This window comes from Lutra lutra, chromosome 5, assembly GCF_902655055.1.
Source record: "Lutra lutra chromosome 5, mLutLut1.2, whole genome shotgun sequence".
NCBI classification, from domain to species: domain Eukaryota; kingdom Metazoa; phylum Chordata; class Mammalia; order Carnivora; family Mustelidae; genus Lutra; species Lutra lutra.
This window is the reverse complement of record NC_062282.1, coordinates 114,530,378-114,554,016: the sequence shown is the minus strand read 5'-3', so window position 1 is coordinate 114,554,016 and position 23,639 is coordinate 114,530,378.

Below are 23,639 nucleotides of genomic sequence, written 5' to 3'. Positions count from 1 at the left end.
CTTCTCCCCATGGAAGTACCAGTAACTATCCACACATGTTTTTATTGCACAGCAGTTGGAAAGAAGGTTGTGATGAAACGGAGAATGGAAGTGGCAAAAACAGCCCACTGGGCTCTCAAATCAAAACAAAAACAGAGAAGTGTTTCTCAGCACTGATCAACTGTACTCTGGTTCTAGTCCCACACATTCAGAAGCAAACCCAAACTAACCCCTACTCTTACAATAGGGAAAAATAGATACCCTCCTAACGATACAAATAAGCCAAAAACAAACAAACAAAAAACAGAAAAAAACACTACTTTTTCCCAATACAGAGTGAGCATATGTATATACTCGTATGTATATGTAATTGAGAAGGAGTAAGCCAGTGGGAGAATAGGATTTGGCTCAATTCAGTAGCTATACGAGTCAAAAGACAATAGGAATATAATAAAAAATTCTTTTCAGTTTTTAAAAGAAAAGACAAGAAAGTCTTCTATTAAGAATAGCTTCCTGGTAGAAGCATATACTTCCAAGTGGAAGAGCTTCTTTCGGATGCTGTTATTAACCAGTGACGGTCATCTGAATCGTGTATTCACACGCAGCTTCCAGGTGAAACAGACTGATTTGAAGATTCAGAATTTTACTAATCATTTAAGTAATATATATATAGTACATGTGCCTTAAAATGCTTAAGATTACTGGAATTCTCTCACAGAGATCGTAAATTACAACTCAAAAATGGTCCATTATTTCCATTTGGTAGCAAGACTCCTGGAAGGCCTTAAGGTGCCACACCCTGCCAGTTGGTGATGTGGTCAGCACAGTGTGGAGGAGGTCACAGAGACCAGCTGTCCCAGTAACTTAGCCCAGCCTACGTGGTATCATGAAAGAGAATAAGAGGAGGAAAAAAAAATCTGACAAACGAAAGCAAGAGAGTCCCTTTCAAAAGAGAAAAGATGTAAGAAAAGCAGTAGACGATAAAGAAGTACAGGAGGGAGGAAAAAGTTGTTTCTAACAAAAGACCAGGAGAAAAGTAAGTCTGAAGAAGAAAGGGAAATTCAGCCACTCAAAAAAAAAAAAAAAGGCTGAATATCTTTAAGGAACTCTCCAAAATGAAAAAAAAAATCACAATTTTTTTTCACAAGAGTGAAAGATGCGTCTATAGATGACAGCTTATATATAAAGAAAGCAGCCAATTGAGAGCCTCAATCAACAAATATTTGTTACTAAGAACCTTCTGGGCCAGACCCCTTCTGGGTGCTGGCGAGGCCATGGTGACCAAAACAGGCAAACCCACTACCAATACGTTATCTCACCAAGACTGTGCTACCCAATGGCCAAAAAAAAACCTGATTATTTAAAGTTGCATTTCTTATGTTATGGCCCGGTACACAGTACTAAACCAAAAGCAGAGAGATGAGAGAGAGAAGATGCAAGAAGATAATAAGACAATTTGGTTGGTTTTTGAACAAAGAGAACTAGTATATTATACAGATAAAAAAGAATAGATTCTCTCCTGAGAGCTCTCACCTGAATCCCTAAATAGATGATCTACTAAAGGAAAAAAAGAGGGAAATCTTTTGTGAAATCAAAGGAAATCATTATTCTGGGAGGTGGTTTTGGCAAAAGAATTTCTTGGCATATTTCTGTGACTTACAAAGGATTTCCTAAAATTTGAAAAGTTAAATTCCCCATTAGGAAATGATCTCAGCAGATGCCATTACAAAATGGCACAGGACAAGTTGTATATCAAATAAAGACCTTGCCTGAGTCTTTTGAATCTCTTTGATATATTCTCTAAGGACTTAGAATGATCTCTAAACCTTGATTTGTGTAGGATGAAGGAAAACTTTTTTTTAAGATTGACTTATTTATTTAAAAAAAATTTTTTTAAAGATTTATTTATTTGAGAGAGAGAGAGGGAGAGAGCGTGTCGCACACACACGCATGAGCAAGGGGGCGAGGGAGCAGAGTGAGAGGGAGAGAAGCATGCTCCCTGAGCGCAGAGCCCAATGTGGAGCTCCATCTCAAGACCCAGGGATCATGACCTGAGCCAAAACCAAGAGTCGGATGCTTAACTGACTGAGCCACCCAGGCGCTCCTGAAGTAAAGCTTCAAATAACCAATTTATTTGGTAACCCAAAAATACACGGCAACTCACATGTAAGCTCTGTGGTGAACTTAAAAGTTGTTTCTTCTACCGGGAACTAGCTTTCCATGATTGTCGCTCATGGAATCTGTTCAAGGAGCAAAGGACCTCAGGCTGTTAGGGTTTATTGACCTAGCCTGGCATCCTGGCCCCACTGCTCTCTGCTCTGGCTGCCATCCATACACACCTGCTTCTCTAGAGTCTTTTATCAAACACATGGAAAGAACAACTTCTGAAATCCATTTTTAAGTTACCAGGAACAAGGATGACAATTTGAAGGAAAAGCTGGGTCAAATTTAGCTCTTCATAAAATTGGCTGGGCCACCTCTGCTCAGGGGAAAGCCTTGCTGCATCTCCACTTTCAGAAGCCACACTAGATTGAACAATCAGACTGTTTGAAAAACCCATCATCCCACAAGGATCTGTGAAGTGTTGAGCGTCCAGAGCACGGGTGTTCTGAATAAAAGGATTTTGCCAGGAGTTTTGAGATCAGAGATCCATGATTAACTCTGACTGCCTGGATCAATAAAGATTGTTTTCCTTTGAAACAGAGCACCTATAAAATTATGTAATTTGAGGTATAGGAAAATCATTGCCGAATGAGCAAAGAGTACTTTGCTGCCCACAGAATCCATTTGGTAATAATTTCAGCATGAAAAGTAAGACCATTATTTTGATAGGACAAATGTACTTGAAAGTCACTAAAGATTATATCGGTTAAAAAATTTTATTTGCATAAAATACGTTTTCTGCACAAACTCACTCAGGTGTAGCACTAGTCACACCAGAAATGCAATTCAGTGTGAGCTGTTTCCTAAAGGAAAAGTACATGTGAGAAATTAGATTATTTTGTCTAGCGTAGCTGCTGCTAGTACTGCAAAAGAAGAGATGCAGCTGATGACAAGGTAGAATGGAACTTGGCACCTCCGCTGGCATCCAGCCAAGAACACAGAATGTTTTAGCCGGTCTATGGCATGTGATCCATTTCTTAATTGTTGATAACATATAATTAGGACAATCTAAGCCTAGTTTAATGAATGCAATAAGTTAAACTACACCGCTTGACTATACTTGGATAGACTTTGTTAGTCTTGGAGCATGGAATTGCAGAGTCACATTTTATAAACAGTACAAAATGGAATCTTCCCTTTACAAACTATCAGCCTAAAATTATGGCCGACATCCTAACCCACAGTATAAATTCTGTGCACTGTATAAATGTCAACTGATATTCATGGCCAATGTGCCCAAAATAAATTTTCCCCTTGAAGATTTTAAAGGTAAGATTTATGTGAAGAAATTGGTCACATATTTAAAAATGACAGACTACACGTTCTGCTAATCAGTTATCAGCCTGATTTATTTTGACAGACTTCCTTCTAAGATGATCTGAGCTCAGTCTAGTGTACTACATGTTTTTTTAAAACGCAATGATTTTCTTGAAAATAATGAATTATTAACTTTTTATTAAAATAGACTCATTGCAGTCACCTTTACACATCCCCTATTACTTACGAGGTTTTGTAAAACATTGTCATTTTAAAGCATGCAAAAGACCTGTACCTACAACATAAATAAATTCAGCTGAATTTTTCTTATCTCTGGTAAGAGACTCATTTTTTCCTAAGGGGTTAAAAGTCTTACCTAGATATAAAATAACACGAGGAGTGAAAAGTTTTTTTAAAAAATGCATTTTAGCTTTCAATAAAAAAAAAAAATTTAAGGAAAGCTCTGTTTATCCACAGCATGCATGCTTTCTCTGATTGTTTTCCCCCCCATCTTTAAATTTGTTCTAATGTTATCAGAATTGATTTTTAGTCTCAGTCATCCCAAAGGAACTGTCTTGAGTGAAGCTCTTATCGGGGAACTGTAATGAAGAATCAGCTTGCAAAGCTGTTACTATGGTGCTCACATATCTGAAGAAATTTTTAGTGGAAATAAAATTCCAAAGCACTAAATTTAGAGGTATTTCATTTCCTAGTAAGAGGTATAAAAATAGTACTACTAGATACAATTTAAATTCCAAGGGGGAGATATTTATTTCTGTACAATCTTCAACTATGTACATTCTAGAAAGCCAGTTTCTTTCCACGGGCCTTGAGACAAATTAAAAATCATGTTAACTAATTCCCTCTTAGGCCACATAAAGGATGACATGTTTAAAAAAAAAAAAAGGAGATTTTAGACAACCTGTGGAATGGGAAAAAAGTATCTGCAAATTGTATATGTAATAAGGAGTTAATATCCAAGATATATAAAGAACTTATACAACTCAGAAACAAAAGAAACAAATAACCCAATTAAAAGATGGGGAATGGACTTAAATAGACATTTCTCCAAGAAATATATACGAAAAACCAACAGGCACATGAAAAGATGTTCAATATAACTAGTCATTAGTGAAATGCAAATTAAAACCACAATGAGGTATCAACTCATACCTGTTAGAATGGCCATCATCAAAAAGACAAGAGATGAGAAATGCTGGCGAGGATGTGGAGAAAAGAGAAATTTTGTACATGCTGCTGGGATTATAAATTGGTACAGCTACTATGGAAAAGAGCATAGAGGGTCTTCAAAAAATTAATAATAGAACTCTCATATCATCTCACAATTCCACTTCCAGAAATAGGTCCAAAGGAAACAAAAACACTAACTTGAAAAGATACCCACACCTCTATGTTCACAGCAGCATTATTTACAGTAGCCAAGAAAAGAGTGGATAGAAAAATTGTGATACACACACACACACACACACACACACACACACGTCAAAATATGTAATGGAATATTATTCAGTCATAAAAGTGATGTTAAAGGCACTATGTTAAATGAAATAAGTCAGACAGAGAAAAACAAATACTGTATGATCTCACTCATATGTGTAATGTAGAAAACAAAAATAAAAAACACCAAACTCATAGGAAAAAACATCAGATTCGTGGTTACCGGAATTGGAAGGAAGGGAGAAGGGGAATTGGAGGAAGGTGGTCAAAAAGTATAAACTTCCAGTTATGAGATAAATAAGGACTAAGGATGTAATGTATAACATGATGACTATAGCTAACACTGCTTTATGATATTCGGGAAAGTTTTTAAAAGAGTAAATCCTGAGAGTTCTTATCACATGAAGAAATTTTTTTTTCCTTTTTTTCTTTCTTTTCTTTTTATTGTATCTATGTGAGCTGACAGATGTTAGCTGAACCTATTGTGGCAATCATTTCACAATATATGTAAATCAAACCATCATTCGGTATGCCTTAAACTTAGACAGTGATGTCTGTCAATTACTTTTCAATAACAATGAAGAAAAAAAGGAGATGTTCATTTTCACATTTCATTAGGGCTGCTTTTAAGATAAAACTTTACAAAGTGAAGGCATAACTATGTGAAAATGTAGTATTTCTCATATATTTAAGAAAAAGGTTTTGACGATGATACATTAAGTGTAGTTTTACATAATAAACTGTATACCAACTCACAGGGTGGGGCTGGGTGGGAAGAGTTAGAGAAATGTCATCAGTTCCCCGGCATGGTTGCTAGAAACCTCAGGTTTAAGACACATCTTCCATGAGAAGCAATAATTACTATGTGTGCACAGGATAACTGGACCCCCTTTTTCAGAAATAAAAAATAAAAATTTCCAGAAATGATGACAAATTACAGTCCTGAAATGAAAGCAGTTATAAGCATCATATGTAAATACGCTTCTTCCTTCGCCCACTATTAAAATATGTATCAAATTCCTCAAGGTCAATTGCAATTCCGGAGTTGCCTTAGTTACTACACGCAAAAGAAGATATTTCTTTTAATCATCTTTAAATTTTTATTTTTAAGATTAAGTCACCAAAAACAGCAAGGAAAAAAAAAGCCTATGATAATATTACATGAGTGAGAATATCACATTATACTTCTAAGTTCATAAGAAAAAAAGAGGAACTGGCACCTCTTAAGAAACAAGACTCCATCAGTTACAGACCCACACTTCTATATGAGTAACAGATATACCTATAATTATTGAAGAGGAGGGAATTAACAAGTACTGCCATAATTCTTCCACCCATTATATGTAATTTTATGTATACATATTTGAGTGAAAAACTTTTAAACACAAAGGTTAGACAAGTGCAATAAAGAAAAAGTTACTGGACTTAAGCCGTTCGGAGCATACAGGAAAGGAGAGAAGAGGGTTCATGTTATAATTGCCTTTTATCTGTTCTTACAAACTGTCCTTCAATGAAGTTATTCAGAAATAACTGTGGCAATCCACAGTGCCATCATCTAAATTAAAATGCAAACCTCACATTAACACGAATAAATGTGTCCATAATTTCAGAGATTATTTTAGGAAATGTGGTCCATTATATGTGTTTCTTTTATGATGAGTTTGGAAGTTGGGGGAAATTTTGGCTCATAATTAGCATAGAATACCCAAACTAAGAGATATAATGCAGGACAATAATGGGTAATTTCCACTATTCTTTTACAAATATCTAATTCAATACTTCTAATTATCAGTTTGCACCATGAAGGAAATATTCCTTCGAGTAAAGCAAATGTAGAATTTCTATTAAAGAATTCACACGATTTTCTAAGTACACTTTTCATGTTACCATAATTTAATTTTCACCTCTATTTGACAAGGCCTACTACAAATAGTGAAATCTAATTGGGGGGGGAGTATAAAAGAAGTGAGTTTATTTTGCTATCACATAAAACAGAACTCTAAACTGTAGCATTCATAAAATAAAATTCACTAAACCTTTTTTTTTCTGATAAAACACTTAGAAAACAATCTCTAAAACTGCCAGTTTTAAAAACAGCCTAAGAACATTACACCGTATAAGTCACATTTTTGTTAATTCGTTATTTATTGATAAAAGAAGTGTTTGCCTGATTTTTGTCACAGTGGCTGTAATTATTTTTTTTAACAGGCTGTATTCTAAATATAATCTACTAGTTTTTACCCACTTTTAGCTCACAATAAAACCAGCTTTCCACCTTTCTTACTTGCTAGACAAAATGGATTAGAAAGTGATTCTTACGTTAATTTCACCAGAAACTAGACAGTATAAACTGCATAGTCAGCTACTCAGATTTCTGGACTTTTGATCTTATCTATGTAACTATACTAGGGATGCTATTCTGCAAATATTAAACCAATGCATTTCAGGACGTAAATGCCTAAATCACACGTCTTTGTAGCTTCTCACCTTCAAAGCAGAGCTAGAAAACTTACCTACCTTAGACCAGGAAAGGGAAGAACTTAGTTTGCAAGCAAGCCTTTGTGGAGAGTGCATTGAGTTGCTAATTTTTTTAGTTCCTACTTAGCATTTCAAGGACCCCCAGCCTGAAGGACTCAATTTAGAATTTTCATTATGAAGACAGGGTACCTTCCATCTAAGCTCTCCAGGCCATGCTGCTGGCTGCTTTCTGGTAGAAGGCTTAGGACAATGAGAAAGGGAAGTAAAGTCTACCTCTTCTGTTTTAGGGGCCCGAGGATGATAGAGTGTGGAAAATCATCTGAGACTGCCTCCCTATTTCCCTTTCTGGCTTCACCCTTAGTGGTAGGTACAGAAAGCCCAAGGAAAGAACAACTTCAAATTCTCTATCAACTAGAATGCAGCTTTCCCCGCACCCTGGGGTGGCCCCACATAGCGACTTCCTGAGAGTTCACCTATTAGCTTTGAGGAATGGCTTTCCTAGACTCTGCTTTGTTTCACTGTGGCCTGGGTAGAAACCAGGCTTTCCCACAGCACCCCACCCTAAACCCATAGGGAATTAATGAGGCAGCCAAGACAAAAGGTGCCCACATCAGCTAAGTGCCAGCAAGACAGCAGACAAGGGACATGACCCTGAAAGTCAGAGGAACAAGAGGATTCTACACACAAAGATCCTAGTTCTTCCCCAGCCATTCCTAGACTGTGAAAGTCTTTTCTTTTTAAAGATTGATTGATTGATTGATTGACTCATTTGAGAGTGTGTAAGCGCTCACACATGCACACAGGAGGAAGGGCAAAGGGAAGAGAGAATCCCAAGAAGATTCCATGCTTAGCATGGAGCCCCAGGTGAGACTCAATCTCATAACCCTGACATGGAGATCTGTGCCAAAACCAAGGGTCGGATGCTTGACCAGTAGTGCCACCCAGGTGCCCCAAGACTGTGAACACCTTACCCTTCCACCACACATCCATTCACCAACTAGAAGGGGTGCCTGGGAGTGGACAGAAGGTTAAGAAATTTGGGAGACAAAGCATGGTTTCCTAAAGCAGCAGCATTACCTAAAGGGATGATTTTAATTACTGGAGTGGACCTTATTTTAAACCACAGAGGACTTTAAATTTATAAGAGAATCAGAATAGTTACAGACAACATAACGGAACTACATTTTCCAGGCACATCTAAGTGTGAATGAAGCCAATGTTAAATAACCAACACAAAGACAAAAGTTTCTATAGTAAAAATAATTCCCTCTCAAACCATACATTCTTTCACACATACACCATCACAGCATGGTATCTGGTGAGGAAAGTAGAGTGGTCTTTTTTTTTTTTTTTAAGATTTTATTCATTTATTTGACAGAGAGAGATCACAAGCAGGCAGAGAGGCAGGCAGAGAGAGAGGAGGAAGCAGGCTCCCTGCTGAGCAGAGAGCCGGATGCGATGCGGGGCTCGATCCCAGGACCCTGAGATCATGACCTGAGCCGAAGGCAGCGGCTTAACCCACTTAACCCACTGAGCCACCCAGGCGCCCCTGGAGTGGTCTTTTTGACCTGAATTGTCCACACAGAATAACTATGTTAATCTAACTGACCAAATAACCACTTGGGTTTCCTTTTTGGTTTTTCTGTATATGTATTAGTTAGAATTACCAGTTTAAAGGAAAAAAACAAAAACAAAAAAAAATATCATTCATTTTTAGTTCAATCATCTATTTTAAAAAAAGGATACACATGCCAGATACTAGTATCTGGCATGGTTATTTGGGGGGAATTAATTAAGACGGTTTATATGAAGTTAAGGGCTTTCTGTAAATTGGTTAGCACAATTTCTGGTACCCTCATCTCCATCCCCTGCCCCATACCATCTTCATACTTTTTCTGAGATCAGTCACATCCAAACCTCCAGTATCAATGACATTCCATTTTCCATTGCCATCATTTCAAAAACCTTTAATCACTAAATTGGCAAGTCTTCTTTGTTCTTCACTTGAAATAGTTCTTATACTTACCCATTGTCTCCTTTCTCACTGCCACGGCCTTCAATTCAGATCTCATTTATCTTCTTTGGCACCTGCATCTTCTAACTAAATACCCTTTGAGTCCCTCCTATTTTGCAAACGCTACTCAACTCTAAACCGGTCATTCCTTTCTCCAAGGCCCTCTCTACTTTTCTAGATATGCTCTAGACAAGGCAATTCAGACTCCTACATCATTTTGAACTATTTTTCTCTACAGATATAATTAATATTCATATTCATTTTAAACACCATATTCCTAGCACAGCACCTTGCCCACTTCAAATTGCACATAAACTTTAATTTTTGAATGAATGCGGACTCTGATACCAACGAAACCTTTCGATACAGATCTCTTAAGAGGGAGACCAGTTTCCTTGTTTTACTTAAAACAGGAATAATAATTAATAATAATAATACCTGGCAGACCCCTGGGTGGCTCAGTGGGTTAAACCTCTGCCTTCAGCTCAGGTCATGATCTCAGGGTCCTGGGATAGAGTCCCACATCAGGCTCTCTGCTCGGCGGAGAGCCTGCTTCCCCCCCTCCTCTCTGCCTGCCTCTCTGCCTGCTTGTGATCTCTCCCTGTCAAATAAATAAATAAAATCTTTAAAAATAATAATAATAATACCTGGCATTTGAAGAATGTAGACACCATCAGCATGCTTTTACAAGCATGTCATTTGAACACTGGCTTTTGGGGAGATGAAACAAATTGCCTGCGATTACACATCTAGTAAACAGCCCTGTCGGAGCTTGAACACAGCTTCACTAGATTCTTTTCACCATCCCAATCAGCTTCAATTGATTGATTAATAAAGTGAGTGATTAATTGCAGGCAGCTGGAGCCTGTGTCACTGAGAGTATATTCTTCATTGCCGTTCCATCCAACCCATGTTGAAACATTCTATTGTCCTTATTGCCTTTATCTGTGTTAACCAGATAGATGTTAGAGGTGATAAATGAAGGATGAGGACAGGGACATGTTGCATGTGTATCATATGTATCTGAAAATTGGGGAGATGACGATTTAAGGATATATTTGCTGAGGGCTTCTGGAAAAGGAGGTTCCTTAATGGCTCCCATGTCTCTCTGCAAGACATGAACATGAAAACGGGCAGCTCTGGTTTTGCCAGTGACCAGTAATCATCTCATGACTGTGAAGAAGGCACTGGAAGGTAGAGTGGAGAGACAGAAAAAGATCAGGTTTTCTTGACAAAATGGAGCCACCTACACTAAACCACCTTTCAGTTATGAGGCCCTTACATTTTTTTAAAGATTTTATCTATTTATTTGGCAGAGAGAGAGAGAAAGCACAGCAGGGGAAGCAGCAGGCAGAGGGAGAGGTAAAAGCAGACTCCCCGCTGAGCAAGGAGCCCGATGCGGGACTCGATCCCAGGACCCAGGATCATGACCTGAGCCAAACGCAGACACTTAACCCACTGAGCCACCCAGGTGCCCCTAGGCTCATACATTCTTTTTATTTTTATTTTTTTTTAAGATTTTATTTATTTATTTGACAGACAGATCACAAGTAGGCAGAGAGAGAGAGAGAGAGAGAGAGGGAGGAGGAAGCAGGTTCCCCTCGGGGGAGAGAGCCTGATGTGGGGCTCGATCCCAGGACCCTGAGGTTGTGACCTGAGCTGAAAGCAGAGGCTTTAACCCACTGAGCCACCCAGGCACCCCTAGGCTCATACATTCTTGTTAAGACAACTTGAATCGAGTTTTTGGCTACTTACAACCAAAACAAAATGATAGGAGCTGATTTTTTTTTTTTTTACAGATTTTATTTATTTATTTGACAGAGAGAGAAATCAGAAGTAGGCAGAGAGTCAGGCAGAGAGAGGGGGAAGCAGGCTCCCTGCTGAGCAAAGAGTCTGATGCGTGGCTCAATCTCAGGACCCTGAGATCATGACCTGAGCCGAAGGCAGAGGCTTAACCCACTGAGCCATCCCAGTGGAACTGATTTATGACAGAAGTAGAAACAAAGAGAGGGCAGTTTATACTTTCACGTTTTCAGACACACATGTAAAAGACATCACTCTGACACTGCTACTGAATGTGTTAAGGTTTAAAAGTGCTTCAGAACTTTCTAGGTCACTTACAAGACGTGGATCCTGAGGTTTAAGCACTGCATTAGGGAAATGGTGGATGACTTTACAAGGGCTGAAGAAGGAAGCAGAACAGCCCCCCTCGTCTACACAACTCCATATTACTGTCAGTGGATATCCCATCTGGTTTACAGGTGCCAGAAAGAAACAATCCAAATTCTGGAAAAATTAGACTAGCAGGGAATGTATAAGTAGAACATCCCCTGAATGGGAAAGGGGATGTTTTCCACCCACGCCGGGCATTCTGTTTCTATTTTCTGGGCTCTGCCCTATCCCAGGCCCCTCTCCCCACTGAAAGGCCACGGAGAAAATAGACCTCACCAAAGCATGAGACAGAATGACCCACAGTGCAGCTCTGGAAGACAGCCAGTTCCCCAGCATTGATGTGGTCCCACTTAACTCCTCTGGGGTGGACGCATGGAGAGGTTTAGTGACAGTGAGCTATCACAGCAGCTGGCATCCAAGGAACTGAAGTGGAGTCACCGCAAGTAGGGTGGGCAGGAGAAACGCTCCAGAAAACACTGAAGTGTAATTTCAGGCAATGCCGCATTGTTTGGGAATTTGGGAAACCACAGGAGTAAACAGGACAAGCTGGCATGCAGCAGGCAAAAACAAGGCAGGATTTTTTTTTTTTTTTCCCTGACCCAGTAGAGAAACCAGATCAAAGATATGGAGCAGTTGGCATGCAACTCTGGCCCTACAATACTAATTCATTTTGCTACCAACCGTTTCTCGTGTGCCTACTCTGTGTCATACTCTCTGGTAGACGAGTATGACAACAAGGAAGGCATAATTCCTTCCATGCATACAAACCTGGAGCCACCAAACACAGATGTGCAAAAATGCTACCATTTCATTATTTTTCCATAATAATTTATATTTGATGTGAAGCCCCTATTCACACAGTAGCAAAAATTAGGACCTCCTCCAGCTCCCTCTCTCTTGGGTTGCCTCTAAGTACTGAGAGACTTGAAAAGTGCCAGGGAGTCTGGAGAACAAGGTAGAGGTGAGGAACCCAGGCCTCACTGTATCACACCTGCTCACTGGACTCTGTGGGGAAGCCCCCATCTCCTCGGTGTGGACCTGGGCCATCCTCCTCATCCCTGGAGCAAGACCTCATCAGTCTCACTCTCTCACAGCTAATGTCCACACCTTTCTAGTACTTCTCGGGTTCTTTACCACTCCAGGCACTCTCTGGGCTTAGGCACCACCACCTAAGCTCTCATCTCTTTTCAGCTTGCTTCCCTTGCCTGGACCCATGAATTCTTATCCAACCCAGGGCTGAGGATGGCACAACAGAAACGACCCCTTCTTTCAACTCTGTTTTCTAAAGGGGGACCTTAATTTTGAGTTACAAAAACAAAAAGTTGACTCCTTTATTGTGAATTGTTTTACTTTTTGTCCCTTCCCCTAAAGTAGCCTAAATTCTGGATGCAGAGGAAGGGTAGGGAGTTATAGGAAGTACTAGGAGGACAAAGGCACTGGTCTGGTGAACATCTCCAAAGATGACCCCCACTGCAGTGGAGCTTTGACTCCATTGCACTTCTCAAAGAATTGAGAAGACGAGCCATTTTTCACTGAAGAAACAATGTATGAGCTGGATCTTGAAAACAGATAAGTATTCATCAAAAGAAGAAAGTAAAAAAGGATCAGAGATGTGAGCAAGACTTTACTTGTAGTTTTAGATCACAAAATAATGTAGGACTTAAGAACATGCAGGACCTCATTGAAAATGAAGGCTCAGTACCATTAACAGTATGAAATGTCCACAGCAGACAGAAAATTTGACCATACGCCACTTTATTTTATGTGGTTAAATGTCAATTTGAAATTGACATCCCTTCCCTCACTTAAAAGTTAAGAAACTAAAAGCTTTAAGAAATAGATAACTTAGGTAAAGTCCCAAAGCAGACATCAGATAAAAAATCAAGATTTTTATTTCCCTCTTCCTCTGTGACAAGTACCTATTTGACTAGAGACTTCCATTAGGATAACTGAGCGATGGAATATAGCATCGTGTAGGAAAAGAGATGCCGCCATGACGCTACTTCTGGAATAGAGATTTTTAGATGCCTCTTACATAACTGATTTGATCATCTATATTGTCAGAGAAATACGGAGACACAATAGGCAAGAGCAATTATTTTTAATCACCTATCAACATAAAGTGTCCTACCAGCAATCTGTATCGCAGATTTTATCAACACATGTAACCTTCCTTTGCTTCAGTGAGAGTTGTGTGGGTGTCCGTGCACTGGAGAAAAGAATCCCACGAACACACATCGCTCTTCCCCATTTACATTTTCAGTATCCTGAATCTAAGCATGTTCAATGAATCTGACAGGGAGTGCTACTGAAGTCTCAACTCTAAATAAATAGTTTAAAATAAAAAGTTGTATAAATATCGGTCTGTGCCAACGATGCGGTTTGAGAGGGAGTGCTATAAACACAAAGTAAATTAAATGGGATCTACTTTTGTGGGATAAAAGGCTACTTAGACTGGTTATTATAGGGAAAATTCTGTTGTGTGGTGCGACAGCACGTACCCATGTGGCTAACCCACAGCTGGTAGAAGAAACGAATCCCACCCATACCTAGGAGCGGTGCCACAGCCAGACCACAATTCCTATGAGGGATGAACTTAATTTGCTGAAAATGAAGGCCAGGCTCTGTTGCAGCTCATTAGCTGGTTACAGACACACTGCGAGAGAAGAAAGTGGAATTCAGTCGATGTTCCAACTTCTACATGTGCTGTGAATAAAACAGACTATTGTTTTTTTGATAAAGAAGTATTGTTTTGAATGTGCAGAGTGGCTAAGTAAAGCCAGCAGAATTTTTTGGCCAAATATAGTCTCTTGCTCACTCCTAAAAATCCTAGCTTTCAAATTAAGAGCTGAAGTCATTGAAGAAAAAAAAAAAAAAGTTTACATTCCTACAGCCTCCTGCAGCAAAGCCAAACAAATGTTTGGCTTAAAGCTCACTTACATCTCTTTCATGAGCCTTTTCTTTAACATGGAAGTCTGAAAAGTACCATTTCTTTTATCGAGTCATTTAATGCCAAGCGTTGTGTGTGTGTGTGTGTGTGTGTGTGTTTAAGTGAGGACACGCACACTCAGCAACAGTACTATAGGGTCAGTGTAGTGGTTTTAAAGCATGGGGTCATATTTGAATTTAAAGAAACCATGGTTTTACAGCTTCTGGCATAATTTAGGTCACAGTCACAAACTGATTTTTTTTAAGCATCATTAACCACTGAATGGACAAGGAATGTGTTATTTTCAAGGAGTTTCTTTGGTGCCAGTTCAGGCAATAAAAAACTAAGGACAGGGGTCAAACTTGGGAGGGTAACCTAGTATGTAGTTGCCCTCCTGATGCACTTTTTTACCATAAAAAGTCAACATGCTTTTTGGCCTTCGGTCTCTGAGTCCAAGCTGGATAACACGGAGCAACATCACTTCGTTGGCGGCAGGCATCTGGATGGCAAATTTTCATACAGTCAGTAGACGGCAGATTGGCAACTCTGCAAAGCCCGCTAAAATTACGAAAACTGCAGAACTGAATATGCAGTGGCCTAATATTTTTCAGGATCATGGGTTGATTCTCCTTACAATATTCTACATGGATCAGTCCAATTTTTGCTATAATTTAGTTGAGTTTTGTTATAACAATGACCTTCATAGAAAACAAATCCCCAGTTTGAGAGCAGACAATGAAGTGGATTCAATCAAGCCTTTTTTTTTTTTTTAAAGATTTTATTTATTTATTTGTCATAGAGAGAGAAGCGAGAGTGAGCACAGGCAGACAGAGTGGCAGGCAGAGGCAGAGGGAGAAGCAGGCTCCCCGCCAAGCAAGGAGCCCGATGTGGGACTCGATCCCAGGACGCTGGGATCATGACCTGAGCCGAAGGCAGCTGCTTAACCAACTGAGCCACCCAGGCATCCCTCAATCAAGCCTCTTTATAACTAATTGGCAACTGGCAATCCATGCCCAGACCCGAAGAAAGGGAAAGGAGAGAGGCTGTGTGTGCTCGTTCTCATCCCTCTCATCCTAGTTGTCTACCAGCTCCACACGTTGGTAGCATTCTAAGTGTTCTCAGGTGTAACTTGGTACTGAAGGTACATTCTCCGAGTGCAAATGATCGGTGTGTCAGAGTGGGGAGAGCAGAGACTAAGTATGCCTTCATGATCGAACAATGGCACGCTGAAAGCTGGGGTTCTCCTTAGACCAGTTCTACTTCCCTTCTTAGCCTTCAAGAACTAAACAAACACTTTCATTACAGAGGGTAGTTGTTACATGGAAGGAATAAAATGAAACATTTACCATAAAACATTATTTAATATCAAAGAAACAGATTTGGGGGGGCATGTCCAGAGGGTCCACAAACTCTCTCTTTGGATGTTAGTGGCATCAGCCCTGTTAGAATTTCACCTGCATAGATTTACCCGCAGAGTTTACATAATCAGTATACTAGTGACTAGATCGGCATTAAAGGGAGAACTGAAGAAATGTACAGTTTTCCAGGTATCTCAGGTATCAACTCTTGTGCTTTTGATGAGTGTCCTAAGATATTACAATCTACCAAGGAATGTTTCTGATTTATGTCGAAACCTCTAGAATTAAGTCCAGAGAGGCTGTAAGTGAAACAAGAAGGTCACCTTTTGAAAAAATGGATGGAGACGGCCTTCAATTCAAAACGCAATACCAACTCATTAATGAGATGGCTCCAGACATGTGTTTTCCAAATAAATATTTGTTGAGTATATAAACATACTAAATGTATTTATTCATTTTGACAATTTTTATTAGTTTCTAAATGTTTTCTAAATGTCCTTGTTTTCATAAAAATGTTTTAGAATACAAATTTAAAATTTTTGTCTCATGTCCTTGTTGTGAGTCTCCACTGTTGCATTACATACCTGTGTGCCCTCTTTGCCCTTAAAGCTGGCTGCTTTCTCCTTCAGTTCCAGATCCTCAGGACTTTTCTACTGCTATGCCTGTGTCTAATATTATTTCACTTTATTCCTTCCAATCTGTTTTGAGATAGGAAAAGAGATCTAAATTTGTTAATAATTTATGTTAAATAATAATCAATATGACTCTGTTTAAAAACCTACTATATAAATTCCCCAGAAGTTTTGCGACTGCATTTTCTGCCAAAAGCTTAAGTTGCCAAAGATGAGTAGTCAGGCCAGTGAGGAGTTATTGGGATATGTAAGTCCTAATCACCTCTAGACTACTTCAAAAAGTCAGGGAATACCTATACCAACAGAGATGCGAGTTGACCACCAAATGAGTTTTTTCCTCAGTATGACTTTACATTAGGGGCTAATTTATATCCTAAGTTTCTCCAATCCCACCTCATATTTGAACACTGGCTTATGGTTTATGAGCAACTTCCACAAAATATATGAGTGCATATATTACCTTCATAACATGAGTATGCTTGGCTTTTTTAGGTGACAAGGAACAGAAACCTTCTCAAGCTACCTTAGGTTAGTATAAAGCATTAGAGGAGAGTAAGGAATATAAAGAACTTTGAAATAAGTCAATTGGCCACTGGACATGACTCAGGGATGGGAAGATTGTTCAGAGGACTGTGAACCCACACGATCGGGTTATCACACCTGTACTTTGGCCACAGCAACACATTTCTTCCTTCACAGCGGCTTCACCATTATGCTCACCTATTTTCTTGTTTTAGTAAATTTTTGGTAATATTTAAAAACAAATTAGTAGAACGATTAAAAAACTATTTTCAGTGTTTAAAATATTTTAATTTAATTAAAAATGTATTAAATACTATTTAAAAACTATAAAATATTAAAATTATCTTCAGTACTTTATGAAGGATTAAATGTTGCATACTTTAAACAACCGAACATGAAGATAGTACTTAACACTCATTCACTCTCTCTTTCTCTCACACACACAATTCACTAGTGACAAAAAAAATAATAATACTGAGCTTTTGGGTGTGAAATGTTTCTGGCAAAACACAAATAATTTCATCAGTTCTACCTGAGTTTCCTTAGATGGTTGGTGTTCAGTTAAAGATACAGACTTGAGGTGTATGTTTTTTCTTGGTCTAGAGAAAGAGGAATCATTTACTTGTTGCAACTCAACCCTTTGAAAGTCGGAGTTTCTTGTCTGCTTATTCTCTTGACTGCAAACTGAGCCTTCTCTTATGTGAGGTGCTTTCACTTAAGAGACCACTTTTCACACAAGATAGACCCAAAAAATCTTAACCAGAATAGAAAAATTTGTCAGGGACATAAAAGCCAAAAAGCATTAACACCACAGTCTCTGCAGGGGGACAAGGGAATGTATAGCCATTGTGTTTCCAGCTTCCCTGACCAAGCCTACTTCTGTAAAGCTTCAGTCTTGGGATCTTGAGAAAAGAAGAAGTAATTCAAAAGGAAGTGTGGTGGAAATTTCCAAAATACAGAGAGTCTGTTTGGATAAAAACAGTGAAGACAGACTTCTATATTTAATGATGGGGCCTGGGTTCCCTGTCTTCTGTGATCACTGGCTCTGTGTGGTACACTCTGGTGAGTTTATGATGGTGTAATCCTCCAATGAATGAAGCACTCCCTTCCCTTCACTGCTGTTTATTCTTAGCTTATGCACACAAAGAGCAAAGAAAGTTGTCAACAACACGTCCAGTTTATACACTAAGCACTGTTATGAGCCAGATGACTCAAGTGAACCAAGAAGCCCTTGTATCCTGAACATCCTTCATTCATTCATTCACACACACAAATATTTATTCTGCACCTACTATGTGCCAGGTACAACAACAGAAGAGGTTAACTGGGGAAAAGTGAAGGACAGGGACATGGCAGTGGTAGAGAAGGAGGAAAGAGGGAAAAAATAGTTTATATTAACAAAAGGGGAGATTCTTTTCCTGACATCCTCTAAAAATTTGTGCCTCTCAGTCTAACTTATCCATCATATTAATTAAATGTTCATTTCTGATTTGAACCATAAGATTCCAGAGAAGATTCCAAGAACCATAAGATTCATTTCTGATTTGAACCATAAGATTCCAGAGAAGCCCCATGTTGATGAGCTCCTTACTATTCTGATCAAAATTCCCACAGTAGTTGGAAAATAAATCTACACTAGCTCTGTAAAATAATTCAAGCCTAATGAAACTCCATATATTTTAAGAGCAGAGAACAATGGAGATAATGTTGCTTTCTATGAAAAATTATAAATTTCATAATTATAATACCACTGATAGGTCCATTTTACAAAAAGTAAATAAGCAGATTAAAGAGGAAAATCCAACAGCACCTAAATTCTAATACTTTTGACATAATTATTTAGGAGAAGGATCAGAAAAGAACGGAAGATACGGGGGTTTTTTTGTTTTGTTTTGTTTTGTTTTTAACTGGAGTTTGGAGGAGTTGTAGATCACCTTTTGTCTTTAAAAACGAAGCCCTGCCTTTAGGGGAAAAAACTGGTAGCTCTGGCCAATGGCAAGCTGTTTTAATATCATTCTGTGAATTGGGACAACAAAAATAGCACTCGTTCAGAAAATGTTTTCAAGTCACGATTTCTAGAAGTCACCCCACCCATCACTATGTCAGAGTATTTTTCTTCAGTCCATTAGAAGCAGGTTTTGCCTTTATGCTGCATTCAAGGATTCCAAAGGTTCACTCACAATGTCAGACTACAATAAAATTCAGCGTAATGTGAACCACTCTATGATATTGCCTTTCCTTATTGCCTTTCAGTTACACTGTTCTAAATGCAATAAAGGAGAAGTTGTTCTGAATGGGACAGAGAGAGAAATGAGTATCATTCCCTGAGTTGAAAAGTCATAGACTTTATAATATGCTAACAGCTTTGAGCTGAATTTCTTATATTGGTGGTTGGTTATACTTGTTTGAACATCTGAGTAACCTGAAAAGCGTCTAAGATTGCTTATTACAAATTGGAGTGGTTTTTATTTAGTAAGCATTCCACAATGGTCAATCAAGCAGTGTTCCCCCTGGCCCCCAGCTGCAACTATATCAGTACATTTTTCTAGAGAGCAAACCCACAGCACTGTGGTCATAGGAAAAGAGAACTCATGGCCATTTTCTCTGAGGAGCAGCTCCTGTGAAAATGAAGCATTTCTTTTTACACAGTGGCTTGACTCTTAGCAACAGGTCAGAGCTAGGGAAACAAGCATTGCCCAAGATATTCTGGGGGCTGTAAACACAGGAATGCTCTGAGAGGTGCCAGTGGGACCCCAAATGATCCTGAGCCATTTACACACAACTTTGGCACAGTACAGACCTGTCTCTCTGCATTCATTAGCCTGAGGTGAGCTTCTTGACGGGAAGTCAGGAGCAAATGACGAAGCTTAGTTTTCTATGCCTTCCAAGGAGAGCAGAACTGATCTTTGGAGGTGATGTCAGGAACATTCCAAACATGAAAGTCAGTTTTAAAATACTGAGAGTATATAATGGTTATTTTACATACGGTCATCCATTTATGTGAGAATGAAAAAAAGGACTTCCAGACAATTCTAGCCTATAAATACCACCAGCCCCAGTCATTATTTTAAGTGTTTCCTTAACCCTCTAAGAAAAAAAAAGAAAAAGTAAAAAAAAAAAAACACTCCAAAGTAACATTTCAAGGGTAATTATACTCATATTTTGAAGTAACATATCTTAAGAATATGAATGATCCTGTCCAGCTTACATCTTGGGTCGTTTTGTGCAAAATTCCCACTAACAATCCCTTTGCCTTGTACTTAAAATAAACCCATCTATTCCTTCTCCCAGAAAGAAAATAACAAAAATCTCAATGGTCGCAGTGAAATTATCCCCTGTGACAGAGTGAGTCATCTAAACCACTGCAGGCAAAAGCTCACTTCTTTGAAAACTTGTTCTCTGTCTTCCTTCTAGGGAACCTATATTTACTGGCGTATGACTGGAAAGCATGAAGCTTTACTTCACTTTATGCACCTGACATGGTCTGAAGGAATTTTGTTGAAAGTTAATGTTTTTGTACAAAAATGTATTTTCTCATTGGCTTTCACCATATAGTTAAAGCAGCAGAGCCAAAGAAAAAAAATTGGACTAAACATTTTTTATTTCTGTTAAGAGTTCAACGTTTGCTTCATTTTTGTGATTTTTTCCCCATACATAATTATTAATTCTGCAAAATATCAGAGCTGATTCTATGCACTCATTCAGAGAACACTTATGATTAAAAAATTAAATATCCACAATTTCTGATATCTTTGACAGTATTTAATATTTAAGAAGTCACAGTGTGCCAATTTTATAGTTTAAATGCTCACTGCTGAAAAACATTATAAAGATTTTATTGATGAGAATTCATCAGCCTTACCAGTAATTTTACAGAAGATATATTCCTTTAATAACACCTTCTTTTTCTCTTCCGTCCTATTCCAATTACTAAATTTTTAAGAGATGCAACTTTCATGGATTCTACTTTGAGGTACCTCAGATCTAATGGGTTGATTTCTTAAAACTATATCCTTTTATTTAAATCAATAAAAAAGCATAACAAATTTGCTACTACATTTGACACGCTTTACTTCATTTCAATGAAATTAATAAGTTTTATAAAGCCAATCCATTTTTTCCTAGAAAATTTTCAAATTTTTTTCAAAATTTCCTCATTTTAAATAGGAATTTCTATTATTTAAAATGTTTACTGGAAGTTGTACAGACATTAGAGAAATTCTGAGTTACTCTAATATAAAAATATATATACCTACATATCTATCTACAAATATTCACAGAATTCTCTGAAATTAAAAATCTCCTGACTGCCTAGTTCTAGACAGTGTATTTTCTGACACAGGTTTTCAGAAATACAACAGGAAACATAAGTGAGTCTATAATAAATCCTTCTTAAAGGTGTCAGTGTTTTCTGTTATCTATAAAAACTTAGAAATACAATAAAGAGAAAGGCACGAAAATCTATGTACAATGCCATATGCTGAGCCAAATATAATTAAGAAATCTTGAACTTATGCCCGTGCCCCCAAAAAACTTTACTAAATGGTTATCTTGGTTGGATCAGCTCCCTCCACCAAGACTGTCCCCAAACTGACAACTTCAGAGATAAGCCACCACCTCAGCACCACTACCCAAATGAGAACAGAGACAAATATCCTGAGAAATTTTCTAAGGAAAAAAATATGAAGGAGTTAGGGCTGACAGGAACATTAGAGGTCACTGGTGATAAAATCACCTATCTTCAGGGAATTAAATAAAGAAACCATAACATTTTATAATTTTAAAAATTAATGAATATGTAAGTTCAAATAAAGTACCCTAAGAATACAAGACCTTTAATAAGAAATAGAGATTGCTCCAGCATGATTTAATAAATTAATTATATAACTAGTGTTCAGTGATTTTTTTTTTCTCTAACTTAGATAAAATAGATAATAGATAATTCAGAGCTTCCAGCTATTATTTTCAGGCCCTCCCTCTCTCTCTCTACCTTTTGTTGTCTCTTCCAGGAGACACTTCTGTATCCTATTTCCTCAGACTTATCTTCACCAAACTGACCAATGATTCCAATTAAACATTAACTGTAGCAGTTTAGCATGTTAATCCTGAAATGGGTTTTTCCACTTTAGACCACAAGCTCTCAAGACCCCAAGAAATGAATAGGAGAATTTAAAACAATTGACAAATAATGAGAATAATGTTTAGTTCACAAAGGGCTTCAAAATTTATCCTCAGGCGGCCATCTAGTCACATAGTTGTGATAATCGTTAGGGTAGAAGTTACTGGATTATAGAGATGATATTTACCACCAAAATGAATGGTAGAGTTTTGTTAGAATTATTCAATTATTAATTGTTCACTTCATAGAAGTGCTAAATAATAAACACGGCTCAGAAAATGGCACCGATCCTTCTCCAAAACATTTTCATGATGCCATTTGTCGAGAATGGGGAAAGAAATCGATGGAAAGTGTGCCTTCCTTCACGAATGTACACATCTTACTAATTAAGCCATGTGTTGTAATTTTATCTAAGCAAGCAGGAATGCACAAAAAAGTGCCTATATTGTACCATAAGAATTTGATCTAAAACACAAGTGTGGAATAGAATAAGAATAGTAAATTATCACTAAGTGGAAGGTGGTAACAATAGTAGTTCAAAATTCATAGTCAGCAAGGCAACACTACACAAATTAAAGCCCCAGGCATACTCTGCATTTGGGTGGCACAGCGCAGAACCACATATCCATGCTGAAGAATTCTGTCTGTGGAGGTTTATGACAGCCAGCAAGACAAGGAAAGAAACTCACAAGATGGCATTTTTTAGAGAAGAGTCATTCTTTGGATGGGGAGATTGTCTCCATTGTAATCCATGGCCTAAGGGACAATGCTGTTGTGAAAATTCCACGGTTTCTGTGACAATCTCTGCTACTCTACTGAGCTCCGAAGGTCACTGTCACTCTGTGTTTCTCTGGAGATTTCCAGTGAGTCAGCTACAAAATCCAGAGTTGCTAATGGTTACGTTCCATAGTCAAGTTTTCCAGAATTAGCACTAGAACAGCATGCCCTGAGACCAGCAGACACTGTGGTCGGGCAGGACAGGTATTGGAGGCACCTAAACAGCAAGTACACTGAGAAGCCAGGTAAAGACTGAGCATGTCTGGGAGCTCCATGAGGAACTGGTGGGAGCTACAGATTCAGAAGCAGAAGTTTTTATATGGTGTTATATGGTGATGGTGGTGGTGGTGGTGGTGGTGGTGGTGGTGGTGGTGTGTGTGTGTGTGTGTGTGTGTCTGTATGCTTTGGTAGTGAAGTATTCAAACATTTGGTTCATACATTGACCCCGTGCTTGAATTTTCATACGTGCTCACCTCTAAAGGCCCACACTAAGGTTTTGGGAAATAGGATACTGTGTATTTAACAGAACAAAGACAGGGAAAGGATCTTGTGAGAGGGGGAAAAATGGGTAGGTGTGTGAGAGAATAGAGAAGGAACCACCTAACAAGATTATCCCTAAATTTGAGGTTAGGCTAGATTAGCTAGAATTGTACTGGAATGTTCCACAATTAAACTTTCTTCATATCCTACTTTTTTAAAAGACTTTATTTATTTATTTGTGAGAGAGAGAGAGAGAATGTATGCATATGTGCACGCACACGAGGGTCAGCAAGTAGAGGGG